This window comes from Schistocerca gregaria, chromosome X, assembly GCF_023897955.1.
Source record: "Schistocerca gregaria isolate iqSchGreg1 chromosome X, iqSchGreg1.2, whole genome shotgun sequence".
Lineage (NCBI taxonomy): Eukaryota > Metazoa > Arthropoda > Insecta > Orthoptera > Acrididae > Schistocerca > Schistocerca gregaria.
This window is the reverse complement of record NC_064931.1, coordinates 478112693-478128393: the sequence shown is the minus strand read 5'-3', so window position 1 is coordinate 478128393 and position 15701 is coordinate 478112693. Positions and strand designations below refer to the sequence as shown.

Genomic DNA, 15701 nt, shown 5'->3' with positions numbered 1-15701 from the left:
CTGATGCTCTTCCATGACTGCTATCAGTACTTCATTCAGAAGTCTGTCGAATGTCATTCAACTTAATCTAGTGGCATTGTCTCAATGTGCTGGCACCAGTTAATGTAGTACCATGTTGTGCTGATATCCTTCAAAAGGAACACTTAATAGATGTCCTTCACAATGTCCTTTAATGGCTATGAAAATTTGTTGGCTTCATTCAAATTTGGATTCACTGTGTGATACAATGCAAAAATACATGAATATATCTTTGTATCCACACCACCTACCATTGGACCCTATTCTTGAGTTGTCTTTTGGCTGTGTGGACCTGCTTCTTGTTGTCATCAAATGTTTTCTTAATTTCTGCCTAAAGTTTCTCCCAGCTCTTGAGTTTTTACACATATAAAAGAGGCATTGCTAAGACATATCATGTCATCTCACGCATTGCATTTAGTGATTTGGTTCAATTTCTTTAGCTATTTTGTTGTTTTGTGGCCATGTGTTTATAAAACACTGCTGGCTGCCAGACTGTTCTCAGACTGACTGATGTATCTATTGGTACCATCACAAGTTTTGCCACAGGCAGAATGCATTGTTTGCATTCTGTTTCCTGCACATGATAGTAATGGCTTTTACTGAGCCATATTGGAGTCATGGTGATGTCAATGTATGAGATACCCTGCATCTCTACCAGCTTGTGTCATCTAGAGTCCAGAACCAAGAACCAGTTATGATAATAGGGTTATCAACAAGAATTACCATTTCATCCTGACAGCATGTTATTAAACACATGAAAGGACAGACAGATCTGAACTGCCTGCCTCAACAGAAAGTACTCTTATTTATACATACATAGAAAGTTTTAGTAAAAGCTATACTCCAAGAATAAGAAAATCCCAGAACCTTCCAGAAGTCACAAATGTCAAATGATAAATAATTGTAGCGGACATGAATTTCACTATAGAGACCCATAGGTATGCTGAAACAGTGGGCTAAGCAGTAATGCACAAAGTTGTGCAGCAAGAGACAAGGCAGATTTCCACACTAGCAGTGGCTGTGATTTGTAGAATACATGACTGACAGTGGTGGATACTCACAACAAGCACGCTGCTGCCAACTGTAAGCACTCAACATTTTGTAATTAAATTATTCTCAGTCTCACAGCTGTACCAGGACAATACAGTTGTGTTAGACAAGGTTGCTACATGGATCTGTTAGTGGGCATCACTGGTTCAAGGCCACAGCACAGCAACAGCTCTATGCACTAAGTCCCTTCTGGACTTAATGCCACAGTGGAACAAGCCATCCAGGTCTGCTTCAGCAGTACAGCTGACTCATGCCCACAGCCAGTGGGTCACTCCCTATGCACACCAGCTATCTACCACCAGAGCAGAACAGGTGCCTCGTCATGATGTGCATCCCCAGCTGTGACACAGCTGAGGTGTCACCCAGAATTGTTGCACTGTCGAGTATACACACTGATGGTGTGGAATCTATATAGCTTGCTTACATAACAAGGCTGTTGATGCACAACAGAGACTCCATATTAGCATTGCAGGATATGCAAGCAGACGATTCAGCAGATGTGAGGGGGCCAGCCAGCCACTGACTCAGTGTGCTACATAGTACAAATGCATCAATAAAGAACTTGTTACCTTTGTGGCCACCTTTCTCTGGAGACTCCTGGGCTTCCATCTTGCCTCCACCACCCACTCACACCATCCTGGCTCATAGCTACCCCTGTGTGCACTTGGGGGGGGGGGGGGCTATAAAAGTCTGTTTGTTCATTTTATTTTATTTTTCTTTCAGAAGACTTCTGTGTAAATGATGTATGGCCATGGAAAATGTAATTGACTATTTGTAACAAAAAAAGTTGAAACATCAAATATTGAACTATAAAGTATGAAACTAGACATAATGGTGATGCTAACAATAACTGCAACAACAACAACTACCTTAATATAATAAAACAGATTGAATTTATTGATTTTAAAAACTTAAATAATGGCCAATGAATGAGAAACATAATAGTCATGACCTGTCAACAGAAAGCATTACAACATTTCCTTTAATTGATTGAGAAAACCATGGAAGCAACACAAAAATTTTGAAAATTTATACCACACATATTTTGTTGTCAGCTCAGCCAGATAGAATGGCACTATTTCAATTTATTTACTGTTGATCACTTTTCAGAATATGAAATACATCATGTGAAAATTCCTGAACATATTTTAAATAACATTTTTCCTACATTTTGATTCATTTCCATGAGTTATAGTTATTATAATATCACAGTAAAATTAGCCTAAAGTATTTCTGCAAGGAACAGAAGCACTCTCTTAAAAGGGAAGTATTCGGGATGCTCCACATCAGCATATCCAACATTAACGTCATTGATGTGTTCATTGGCTGGATAAGCAGTTACTTTTAAACAAGTTTACATTGCCATCTGCACATCTCATAGGAAAGTGGTAATACCGCAAAGTCAATTCAAAAATTCCAAGCTTTGCCAACAGATACCTACATGAGGTATATCAAATAACACTACATATGTACTTCAACAGAGTTGTCACAAAAAACTATCCTAATGCCATGAAGAAAAGAAATTATGCAAAATAATAAGTTTCATTGCATTTCTGATGCTGAATGTGGGGAATTTTCTAATAACTGAGATAGCTGCATCCAATTTCCACAAGTCATGAATATGTGATTTCTATGAGAGCTTCCTAACAGTTATCAATCACATCAAATTTATTCCTCTACTTCACTATTTGTGCTACCATTACAAGAGTACTGAATATCAGTGTGAGCAGAAGTGTGTTTTATCACAGTTGATTCAACCTGCTATGATATGCCATATTGATCAGAGATTGATAGGAATGTGCAACAGTTAGGCTTCTGCTGCCTATACACAAAACAACTTTTGTGTTTTCTGCAACAGCTAAAGACAAGCAATTAATTCAAATGTGTGTGAAATCTTATGGGACTTAACTGCTAAGGTCATCAGTCCCTAAGCTTACACACTACTTAACCTAAATTATCCTAAAGACAAACACACACACTCACACCCGAGGGAGGACTCAAACCTCTGCCGGGACCAGCCGCACAGTCCATGACTGCAGCGCCTTAGACTGCTCGTCTAATCCCGCGTGGCAGCAATTAATTTAACAACAACAAAAAAAGTAACTGTAATTGAGAAACCTGAACATTTTTTTAAGTCAGGAAAGGTATCCAGTTGCCATAATTTTTATCAACACCTTATATTATGACATTTAAAAAGGAATATACTACATGTAAAACTGATCACTCATTTACAAAATCAAATTCTAAATCTGTTAATAAGTTGCAGACAGAGGAATAGAAAAGTATTCTATTGCACATTGCTGCTTTGAAAACTGTTGAGACATCTTTTTCTTGTGTGCCCTTTAATAAATTATTTAGAAATGAGTGAACACTGTCACTAAAGTCCTGCCGGCAGGACTCAGCAGGACCAGCCATACCTCTGTAGATGTCCAACATAGTATTGGACGAAACATTAGGAATAGAAGAATTCCATGGACCACAGCCATATAACCCAGAAGAATTATCAACAACAGAATTTTAAAAATTTTCTCTGCTTTGAACATGTGTAATTAAAAATCCCTCATATGTTACAACTGGCCAAGCTTATTACTGAAAATGAACACCAAAAAACTTACCTAATATTTAAAATTTATTGGTGACCCTCATTCTAGATTCTAGATTTTACACGAGTAAAGAAAGGATTTTGCATTTTCAATAGAAAAATTAAAAGTAGAAATTTTTACCCACTCTTCTAGCATCTTGATTGTTAACTGCCACTGAAATTGTACAGTGGAAGACTGTAGGATCTCTTTCCTCACCTCTTTTGAACACCAATGTTAACAGTCATTTGCTTTTACTTATCAACTTAATAATTTTTGTATCTTTCTGATCACTAATGATTATGCCTACCTGAAAATGACTTGAGTGAGAAGGTGTGTACCTAAAGAAGTGAAATAGTATTGTATGATGTATAAATTTTCATTATTTTACCTGGTAACTCATCATATCCATATGAATTTTTACTTTTCAGTGAAGTAATAACTAGTACACTGTCCTTGTTATTTGTCTCCAGCAGCTCCATATCATGTTACTCTAATGGAAAAAAATCATGTGCCTAATTAAATCAGTGCAAGACATTCTTATTCATTTTATCAACAAGAAATGATCACTGGAAAGTGACCTTTTGATGTGGTTCAACTGAAATTAGGGAGGCAAGGTGAGTTTGTAAAACAATTTTCTAAATGGTTGAGAGAAGTTTGGCAAACAGCAAAGCATGCCAACACTAAGGCTTTGGAAAGTCAGGAGCATGCTGAGTAACAAGCTAGTAAACTACAGCAATATACAAGATAGGACAGTGGGTGTTGCTAGAAAACCCTTTTACTCCAAAGGGCAAAACAAAAAAGTTTTTAATGAAGTATCAGGTACTATACAAGGTCATCAAAATTACTTCATTTTTAAATGTATAACTGCAACTACTAACTAAGACATCTGTAGTCCATGTCAGCAGAGGGAAGTGTTACTGCATGTTCCTTTGCCATTACCACAAAAGGAGAAGTTTGTAATGTACTGTATGGACTTAGATCTACGAGAAAATAGGGAGACTATGCGTTTTACACTGCAGGTGTACATAGGTTATTTTGGGATATATGTTAGGGTAATTAGGTTAACACTATTTTTTATTTGCTTGTCTTTGATTCTGTAGGTATACACTGATCTGAAGGACAGAGGGGACTGATGGTAATTCCCTTTCTCTTAGGTGATGCACCAATGATGACATCCAGAGGGATTATCATGAACATAACAATACTACTCTTTTGCAGAGGAGGTATGATATGGAACCAGCCTCTGAACACTGGGATTTTGTTGTCAAGACAAACAGATATTCTCCTCACAAATCATGAGTGGACAATTTAGTTGATACTAAGCATTCTAGAGGTGAGAAATCCAGTCAGAAGACTGCTAAACATCTTCATAGAGATTGACAAAGATGCAATGAAATGAGAAGTATTACCAAATGAGCAAAACTAGTACCAAGAGCCAAAGCTTTCATATGAAAAGTTAATGGCTCCATTGCACCAACTGATGGATGTAGTTCTGCAATCACTAGTATGGAAGAAAAGAGGATGGTTAGATGCAGGTGGATAAGCTATTAAAAATGGTGGTTGGAACAGCAAACAATGAGGGTACAGTAAGCCTGAATGAAATGTGATGAATCATACAGGAGATGGCAGACAGTAGGTTGGCAAATGACACAACAGGCAAATATGGAACAAGGGATACTAAATATTACCAAAACAGTGAAAAAGTTAGTGAAATAGTCAGAGCTGTACATGTAGAGCACTATGGATACCCTAAATAGTAATTTAAAAGAGGTGAAAAGTCACCTAAATGCACCTGATGAAAGAATGGTATTAGCAAAATTACTGCAAACATTAGCAGGGTCGAAACAGAAATGTTACAAGAAGTAGTTCATCATGCCACCCATGGACAACTTAGTGCAATACTGCTAACACCAGTGCAATTTCTGACAGGGTTACAACAAGCACAAAAGGACTTTCTCACAGGGTTACAGAACACTGTACATCTAAAACAAAAATATATAGCCCAATTTGATTGGATATGTACTGTTAATGTTAGTACTGACCAAGTTAGTTTATGCATCACCATAATATTTCTGGTAGAACACATAAATGTGCAATATCAATGTTTTATGATCCATCCATATCTGATTAAGTGGGATACCATCAGTAAATGGGTAAAAGTACAGACTTAAGAATGTTATTCACGTCAGAATGGAAAGATGCTCACATACTTATGTCCATAGTAGATTTAAACAACTGAATCAGAGAAACTGTTCCCATTTGTCCAGCCATAGTAGTACAGACTAATCAACAGATATGTGAAATACAACTATTTCTTGGGGAAATGGAAGCAGTAAAGTGTAAAAGTGGAGTACTAGGCTGACAAACTCATTTGCAGAAAACTGGGACCACTCTATTTACTCCATATTTTCACCAGAAACAGTGATTGTCAGCTGTTCCAGAAATGGAAAATCAAGAGTGATGACAAAATTAGGATTGTGAAATAGCAGATTACTATCCAACAGAACCAAATGTATCATAGCCAGAACACAGTTTCAACCGCCAGTTACTATCACAGTTACACCAATGATTAACTTTTCTTGACCAGTGTTGTACTGGACAGAAGAGTCACTGCACATATTACCTGCACAGAACCAGCCTGTTACATGCTTTAGGTGAACTGTTAACCTCGGACAGGGAAAGAATTTCACTGGACCAGACACTAATGCATTTAGAGCAATATCATGCAAGCAAAACATAATAATTGTTAGTGTGGCCACAACAAATGTTATCCTGATTCTTCAACTCATTAGTACAATTTGCTTCTGCTTAAAATGCAAAATATCTTGCTTAAACAAATCATCAAGCCATCAAATATCCATGACATTGATACACTCTAGTGATGAGAATTAAGAATAGAAAGTGTAAAGTGTATTAGTAGTAGGAAATTGACCACAAAGACAATGTCAAGTTTGATAATAAAGGTAACACAGACTAAGATTAGGATCCTTACGGTTTAGCTCAAGAAGCAACCAAGGTACTAAACTCAGAATACTGTAAGACTGTAAACACAAAACATGTACAGACCAGTCCAGTAACAGATAGATAAAGTAAATTTGGAATGAATCTCTTGAAGGAGAGGGGAATGTTACACTTCAGAGCAGAAATGAGGAAGAAATTAAATTTTTCTTAAGTGTACACTAGTACCACCACAGGTGAATCCAGGCAGTGGTGGTGATATAGATACACAGCACAAAGAAACAATAAACACTGCAAGTCAGTCACATACATAAGCACATGTTGATACATTGGTGCTAATCACCAATCATAAGTTTACACATTCAGCAAAATGTCAACCAAGAGAGAAGGAAAGACATGTATTTGTTAGCTCTTGTGATTTCAAGTAACAAATGTTACCTTGGATTAATAACACATTTCAGAGTCCTGATGGTGCAGCTAAGAGACTGTAATAAATTGTTGAGCAGACACATCAGAATTAGAACTCCTGACAATTGGTAAGGAAGTGGGCCAAATTTGTTCATAATGAACAGAGCCTCACATCATTACCTCACACCAGTCTCCAAAAATTCCCCAGTTCTCTAGCTCTGAATTCAGTTGGTCATTAGGATTTATGGTGGTAGTACCAGTAGCAATGATTATTACGATGCAGTGACATCCACGTGTTGGAGGTTCCAGCACTTCTTGTGAACACACTGCTTGCCATTCCAGATATGGCAACTCCAAATAACCAAAACCTGCCACTCACAGAACTTCATTTTGGTTGCCACCTACCACATCACTGATTGGGGGACTGAGGGTCTTCCAACACCACTACATATCATGATGCTTATTGCACCATCATCATCATCATCATCATCATCATCGTCATCATCATCATCACTGTTGGGAGAGAGGGCCACCCAGGACCTCCATCCCTGATCAATGCAGAACAAATTTCTGGGTGGCAGTGCCTAACTGTCCAGTGGGGTTGGGATCATTTGACTGCATGACTTCTGATAGTGTGGTACATCCCAATGGGTTATTGTAGGTCATCATCATCTTCCAGGGTGGGATCGAGGTCACTCTGAACAGTGTGAGCACTCTGTCACACTGTGGCTTCAGCTGCACCCTGCCAGAAGTCAGCCTGCAAGACTTCCACCAACCTCAGCAACCAGCACAGTTGAGCCCACAACAGAAGTTAGCAGAATTCCATTGTATCACTGGTATGGGGTGCCAGGGCAGGCTGACGAGAAGACACTGGACTGTAAATCTCAAGCAATAACGTTACCATGTTAATCATGTTTCAGTAGTGCCAAAAGATGCTCAACATGTCCACATCATTACCCTGACAATGTAGAGGTGTCTCCATTTAACAGCCCTGTACACCATATGAACATACTTCTGTTAATAAGCATTGGAGTGGTACTAACCCAAATGCCTTTCAGGAGTCATGAAATACTGCTTCTATCTGACTTCATTAATTCCTGCCTTGCAGAGTGTCATGTAAGAACAGCATGACTTGAGTTTCACAAGACCAATGTTTGCAGAATCCATGCTGATTGCCTTGGAGGAGGGCATTCTGTTCAATACACTTCTTTATGTGATTGAGTTCAGAAATGGTCCAAGACTCAATAAGACATGTATATCAAAGATATTGAACTATAATTTTGTGGATCAGTTCTGCTACCCTTATAGTAGATAGTTGCAACTTTTTTTCTTTCTTCAAACTACTGAACAAAGTTTTTTTGTGTGTGAGGGATCTATGATATATTATGGCTAAAAGAGAGGCTAATTAGGGCTTTAGTAGTGAGTTATACCTATAATTTCTTGTAGTTTAATTCACTGTTTGCAAAAAGGCTTACTTTTTGTGAACTATTAATTTAAGAATTATATAAGAAATAATTCAATATTTACATATTGTATACCATAAAAATTAATGTGCATTTTAGCACACTTTATGCTAGTTGTCATTTGTGTAAATCAGCAAATAGGTTAAAAAATTGTAAATTTTATATTATAATAGGATATATCAGTAGTGGTGGTAAAAGTGACAGCCAATAACAGGCTAGATAGCTGTGGATGCAGAGGAACACACTGGATGGAAGGGGTGGACAAGATTTGTTGTTTGGGGGAAAAAATTACTCTTGCCCTGGGAGATAGGGAAGTGAGCATTTTGTGTTGGGAGGTGATTGAGGAAAGACTGTGTGATGTGTTACTACAGACAAGATAGTCTTCTTAGCTTCTGAGCAGTATACATCAGCATATTTGGAAGTTATACACTCCTGGAAATGGAAAAAAGAACACATTGACACCGGTTTGTCAGACCCACCATACTTGCTCCGGACACTGCGAGAGGGCTGTACAAGCAATGATCACACGCACGGCACAGCGGACACACCAAGAACCGTGGTGTTGGCCATCGAATGGCGCTAGCTGCGCAGCATTTGTGCACCGCCGCCGTCAGTGTCAGCCAGTTTGCCGTGGCATACGGAGCTCCATCGCAGTCTTTAACACTGGTAGCATGCCGCGACAGCGTGGACGTGAACCGTATGTGCAGTTGACGGACTTTGAGCGAGGGCGTATAGTGGGCATGCGGGAAGCCAGGTGGACGTACCGCCGAATTGCTCAACACGTGGGGCGTGAGGTCTCCACAGTACATCGATGTTGTCGCCAGTGGTCGGCAGAAGGTGCAGGTGCCCGTCGACCTGGGACCGGACCGCAGCGATGCACGGATGCACGCCAAGACCGTAGGATCCTACACAGTGCCGTAGGGGACCGCACCACCACTTCCCAGCAAATTAAGGACACTGTTGCTCCTGGGATATCGGCGAGGACCATTCGCAACCGTCTCCATGAAGCTGGGCTACGGTCCCGCACACCGTTAGGCTGTCTTCCGCTCACGCCCCAACATCATGTAGCCCGCCTCCAGTGGTGTCGCAACAGGCGTGAATGGAGGGACGAATGGAGACGTGTCATCTTCAGTGATGAGAGTCGCTTCTGCCTTGGTGCCAATGATGGTCGTATGCGTGTTTGGCACCGTGCAGGTGAGCGCCACAATTGGGACTGCATACGACCGAAGCACACAGGGCCAACACCCGGCATCATGGTGTGGGGAGCGATCTCCTACACTGGCCGTACACCTCTGGTGATCATCGAGAGGACACTGAATAGTGCACGGTACATCCAAACCGTCATCGAACCCATCGTTCTACCATTCCTAGACCGGCAAGGGAACTTGCTGTTCCAACAGGACAATGCACGTCCGCATGTATCCCGTGCCACCCAACGTGCTCTAGAAGGTGTAAGTCAACTACCCTGGCCAGCAAGATCTCCGGATCTGTCCCCTATTCAGCATGTTTGGGACTGGATGAAGCGTCGTCTCACGCGGTCTGCACGTCCAGCACGAACGCTGGTCCAACTGAGGCGCCAGGTGGAAATGGCATGGCAAGCTGTTCCACAGGACTACATCCAGCATATCTACGATCGTCTCCATGGGAGAATAGCAGCCTGCATTGCTGCGAAAGGTGGATATACACTGTACTAGTGCCGACATTGTGCATGCTCTGTTGCCTGTGTCTATGTGCCTGTGGTTCTGTCAGTGTGATCATGTGATGTATCTGACCCCAGAAATGTGTCAATAAAGTTTCCCCCTCCTGGGACAATGAATTCACGGTGTTCTTATTTCAATTTCCAGGAGTGTATATTCTCGGAGAGAAGCCAGTGTTGAACTTAGATGTTTTCATGAAGCACGTTATGTGGGAACTCTTAGAGTTCTCATGGCGTATCAAGACAAAAGAAGTAATAAGGGTAGGAAACAAACTTTTTTTATTCAGTGGAATACATATGAAGCCCTGTGTACACGTCTGTTGGCTTGCATTGCTATCACAAAAGCTTTTTTTTAAATAAAACTTGTTGTTTCAAACTATAAACTACGATGTCATCTGGTTTAATAAATCATATTGACTCAACATACTTACATTCATTTTGTTCTACTGTTAACAACCCTACCCCCATCCCTATAGTTGACAGGTAGATAAACGCCAATAGAAAGAGAAAAGGCAATTCATGACTACTGTAGCAAAATCTCACTGAAAGACCTCTACAAAATCCAAATAATTATCATAAAAAAGGGGACAGTCAGTGGTACTACAGTTAGTGTTCAGATACTCATCGTCAGTTAGTTGCATGTTCTATAGATCACTTGAATGATTCTTTTATCAATATACTGTGGAGTGAGTCAGTAGGATGGCACAGCGTCTGAAACTAATGGTAACAAAAGAAAAGTAGGAAGGCTGTAACATTTTTCAAATGTTTTTTTATAAAGGAAAATGTGGGATATGATTTTTTAAACAACCTCTATTAAACAAGTAAATTATAAATTCATTTGACACTGTAGATAGGAAACTTAAACTCACTATCATAATTGAAATAAAATTATTGGTTTGTCTATTGTAGAACCTCAAAGTATTGTGGACACAACTGAAGTTGATTTTGAGGCAACACCTATTGCTCTTGTTGAAAGTGAACAAGGCACTCAATCTAAAGTTTAAGTTACAGTGAATGAAAGTGGGACTCAGATTCATTGAAAAAATAAAGGAAACACTTTTCAGTCTCATTGTACAATAGGTGGATGCTGTATTGTGGGCTTATGCGTACTCTGTCAGCAACACATAATACATCCAAGGTACATCACAGACCACACTTTAGGACTGCCATGCTACATATGGCCACTATATGGTGAATGAAGAGCCATCAGAGATTGCTCAACCCATGGCCCTCTTCCATATGCAGCCACATAACAGGAAGCAAGACCAACTGTATCCTGGCACCTATGGCAGTCATTAAGCTGCCACACGAGCCCTGAGAAGAGATTTCACTCCAAGTAAGCTTCATGGACCAGTTGCCTATGCTTATGTGTTTCTTCAATCAGGAACTGACTCAGGAGTCATCACTATGCTGTCACTGCCATCCAAGCCAGCCTTCACATCCCACAACTTGAAACATGGCATTTCCGAAGAAGACATGGACCCAGTGTGGTGACCAACCACCAGATTTGTAATATTTCAGTGTTTATCTTTAACTCAGCTTTACCAGACTTAAGAAATTTCTCATTGTGAACTTTGATTCTAACTAGTTCCTTCAGTAATTTGTTTCCTGTACAAAGTGTGCCAGAAACTTTATTTCATAACCCTTTGTTTTCCCAATCACCAGGCCTTCAGCCTGAAGTACTGTTTTGTGTTCACACCAGAAGAATTTATCATGTTCATGACTGTTTTAAGACTAGTTTCCGAAATGGAAGATTGTATTCTCTTAATTCAAATAAACTTGATGTCCTTGAATGCATGAACCTTCTCTTTTAATTGTCTGTGGTGGATACTTTATTGTAGAGTAAAGTGAGGAAGTCTGTTTTTCAAATAATGATAGAAAAGCTTGTCCTTTTCATAAAGCACAATGTTTTTAGTGTGATAAACAAGGTCATATCCAGACAGTTTATTTACAATGCAGCGAGGGCAGTCACTGGTCTACCGCTTGGCTACTTCTAGTGTGATGGACGTGGAAGAACTACGGGCAAATTTTAAACACATTGTAAATCACGCATTGGAGAAGTATGTGCTGGAAAAGTCGGTTACAGATGGAAAAGACCCACCGTGGTTTAACAGCGCAATTTGGAGAATGCTCAGGAAGCAACGACAGTTGCACTCACGGTACAAGAAAGATCGGGAGAATGAGGACAGGCAAAAGTTGGTAGAGATTCATGCTCCTGTAAAAAGAGCAATGTGCAAAGCATACTACCACTACCACTGTCGTACCTTAGCAAAAGATCTTGCTGAAAACCCAAGGAAATTATGGTCTTACGTAAAATTGGTAAGCGGGTCGAAGGCTTCCATCCAGTCACTCACTGATCAGTCTGGCCTGGCAATGGAGGACAGCAAAATGAAAGCTGAAATTTTAAATTTAGCATTTGAGAAATCTTTCATGCAGGAGGATTGTACAAACATACTGCTGTTTGAGTCTCATACAGATTCCCGTATGGAGGACATAGTGATAGACATCCCTGGGAATGTGAAGCAGCTGAATGGGTTGAAAATAAATAAATCGCCAGGTCCTGATGGGATTCCAATTCAGTTTTAAAGAGTGTACTCTCCTGTATTGGCTCCTTACTTAGCTTTCATTTATCGCAAATCTCTTGCACAACGTAAAGTCCCGAGCGACTGGAAAAAAGTGGAGGTTATGCCTGTATATAAGAAGGGTAGAAGGACGGATCCTCAAAATTACAGACCAATATCCTTAACAGTGGTTTGTTGAGGATTCTTGAACATATTCTCCATTCCAATATAATGAATTTCCTTGAGACAGAGAAGTTGCTGTCCATGCATCAGCACAGCTTTAGAAAGCATCGCTCCTGTGAAACACAACTTGCCCTTTTTTCACATGATATCTTGTGAGCCATGGATGAAGGGTATCAGGTGGATGCCATATTCCTTGACTTCCGGAAAGCATTTGACTCAGTGCCCCACTGCAGACTCCTAACTCAGGTACGAGCATATGGGATTGGTTCCCAAATATTTGAGTGGCTTGAAGACTTCTTAAGTAATAGGACCCAGTACGTTGTCCTCGATGGTGAGTGTTCATCGGAGGTAAGGGTGTCATCTGGAGTGCTCCAGGGAAGTGTGGTAGGTCCGCTGTTGTTTTCTATCTACATAAATGATCTTCTGGATAGGGTGGATAGCAATGTGTGGCTGTTTGCTGATGATGCTGTGGTGTACAGGAAGGTGTTGCCGTTGAGTGACTGTAAGGGGATACGAGATAACATGGACAGGATTTGTGATTGGTGTAAAGAATGGCAGCTAACTCTAAACATATAAAAATGTAAATTAATGCAGATGAATAAGAAAAAGAATCGCGTAATGTTGAATACTCCATTAGTAGTGTAGTGCTTGACACAGTCACGTTGATTAAATGTTTGAGTGTAACATTCCAGAGCGATATGAAGTGGGACAAGCATGTAATGGCAGTTGTGGGGAAGGCGGATAGTCATCTTCGGTTCATTGGTAGAATTTTGGGAAGATGTGGTTCATCTGTAAAGGAGACCGCTTATAAAACACTAATACGACCTATTCTTGAGTACTGCTCAAGCGTTTGAGATCCCTATCAGGTCAAATGGAGTGAGGACATAGAAGCAATTCAGAGGCAGACTCCTAGATTTGTTACTGGTAGGTTTGATCATCACGCGAGTGTTACGGAAATGCTTCAGGAACTCGGGTGGAAGTCTCTGGAGGAAAGGAGGCGTTCTTTTCATGAATTGCTACTGAGGAAATTTAGAGAACCAGCATTTGAGGCTGACTACAGTACAATTTTACCGCCACCAACTTATATTTCGTGGAAAAATCACAAAGATAAAAGAAGAGAGATTAGGGCTCATACAGGGCATATAAGCAGTCATTTTTCCCTAATTCTGTTTGGGAGTGGAACAGGGAGAGAAGATGCTAGTTGTAGTATGAGGTACCCTCTGCCACTCACTGTATGGTGGATTGCGGAGTATGTATGTAGATGTAGAGGTAGATACAGGGCAACTCTAAGCAAGGTAACGTTGTGAGGGCACAACCATTGCAGCCAGCACCAAAAGAAGTTCGCTGCACAGAAACCTTATACTGAAGTACACAGAAGGAAGAACAGACATTTTGTCCAATTAAGAGTGGCTTAAAAGACAATTAAATTTCAGTCAGACACAGGTGCATCTGTTTTCTTAATCAACAAATACTCCTACAAAATAATCGGTAGCCCATGGCTACAGAAGTCTACTTCTGTTTTGTCTGCTTATAACAGACATGAAATACCAGAACTCAGCATGTGCAGTTTGCCAGCCAACATGATGTTACAAAGTGTATGACATTTCATGTTATGTGTTCTAGAAACAGTGCAAACATTTTTACTTTAGACTTGTTTGATTCCTTCAGCTTGTGCATACAAGACTGTGTGTTACAAATTGTTTCTGTGCTCATACTAATGTTTCTGATTTGTGTAATAAGTACAGTGAACTTTTTGAACCAAGTTTATGAAAGGTTAAAGATTTTGATGCACACATTACTGTTAAAGGTAATGTACAACCACAATTTTATTGAGCTAGGGCTTTCCCCAATGCTATACATGAGTACAATGCTCAGGAACTGTGCCAATGGGGTAATGCAACCCTTTTCTGCAAGCCAGTGGGCACCCTCCTTGGTCATACTTAAAAAGTCATGAGGACATTTATGTCTGTGAGCTGATTTCAAAGCCATAGCAAACCCACAAAAAGTTATGAATTCATTTCCTCTCCCATGACTGGAGGAATAGATGTACAGATTGTGACAGATTAGAGTCTTTTCCAAAATTGATTTACATGATGCATACTTGCAGTTACCACTGAACAAGTGGTCCAAGCAATCCCTGTAACCAGTATTCACCTGAAATTGTTCCAGTTTCGAAGACAACCATTCAGAAGTGCGTCAGCTCTTATTATTTTTCAATATTTCATGGAACAATTAACACCCAAAATACTTTCACATAAAAACTGTCTGGATGATACTGTTGTTGAGGGTTGTATGCGTGTTGAACATTTGCCAAATTTACAATGTTTGTTTAATGTATTAAAAAACTAAAAACCCGCCTCGGATGCAAAACAAGCACCTAGTGTTAAGTGTTAACCCAGGTTTCGGCATAGATAACTACACCTTCTTCAGAACAACAATAAAACCCACAAGTGCCTAAGAAGACCATTGTCAATGATTAAAGGAATGCCCTAGCTAAGCATTTATAAACGAAAAAGAAAAGGAAAACACATACAGTACATATGTACAAAGTCAAAACCACAACTTAGCTTAATGGTGTACACTCCACCTCACACCGGTCTATGTTCGATGGGCCATGACCCGCCATAAACTACAGCTACAAATGGTAACTCACTTACAAGCCTGACCCGCTATCTATGCACATGTGCAAGACAAGGGAAGTTACTTGATGTGCATGCGCATACAAATACATGAAAGTTTATACATGGGTCGGGGCTAAATAGTACATATATTCCCAACCGTG

At 40.0% G+C, this 15701-nt stretch overlaps 1 protein-coding gene across 4 annotated transcripts in view; it reads right to left on the bottom strand.

The window, feature by feature from the left end:
• LOC126298905 (solute carrier family 35 member E3-like) overlaps window positions 1-15701 on the bottom strand; it is a 162807-nt gene that overhangs the window by 32884 nt on the left and 114222 nt on the right. The window lies entirely within an intron of this gene.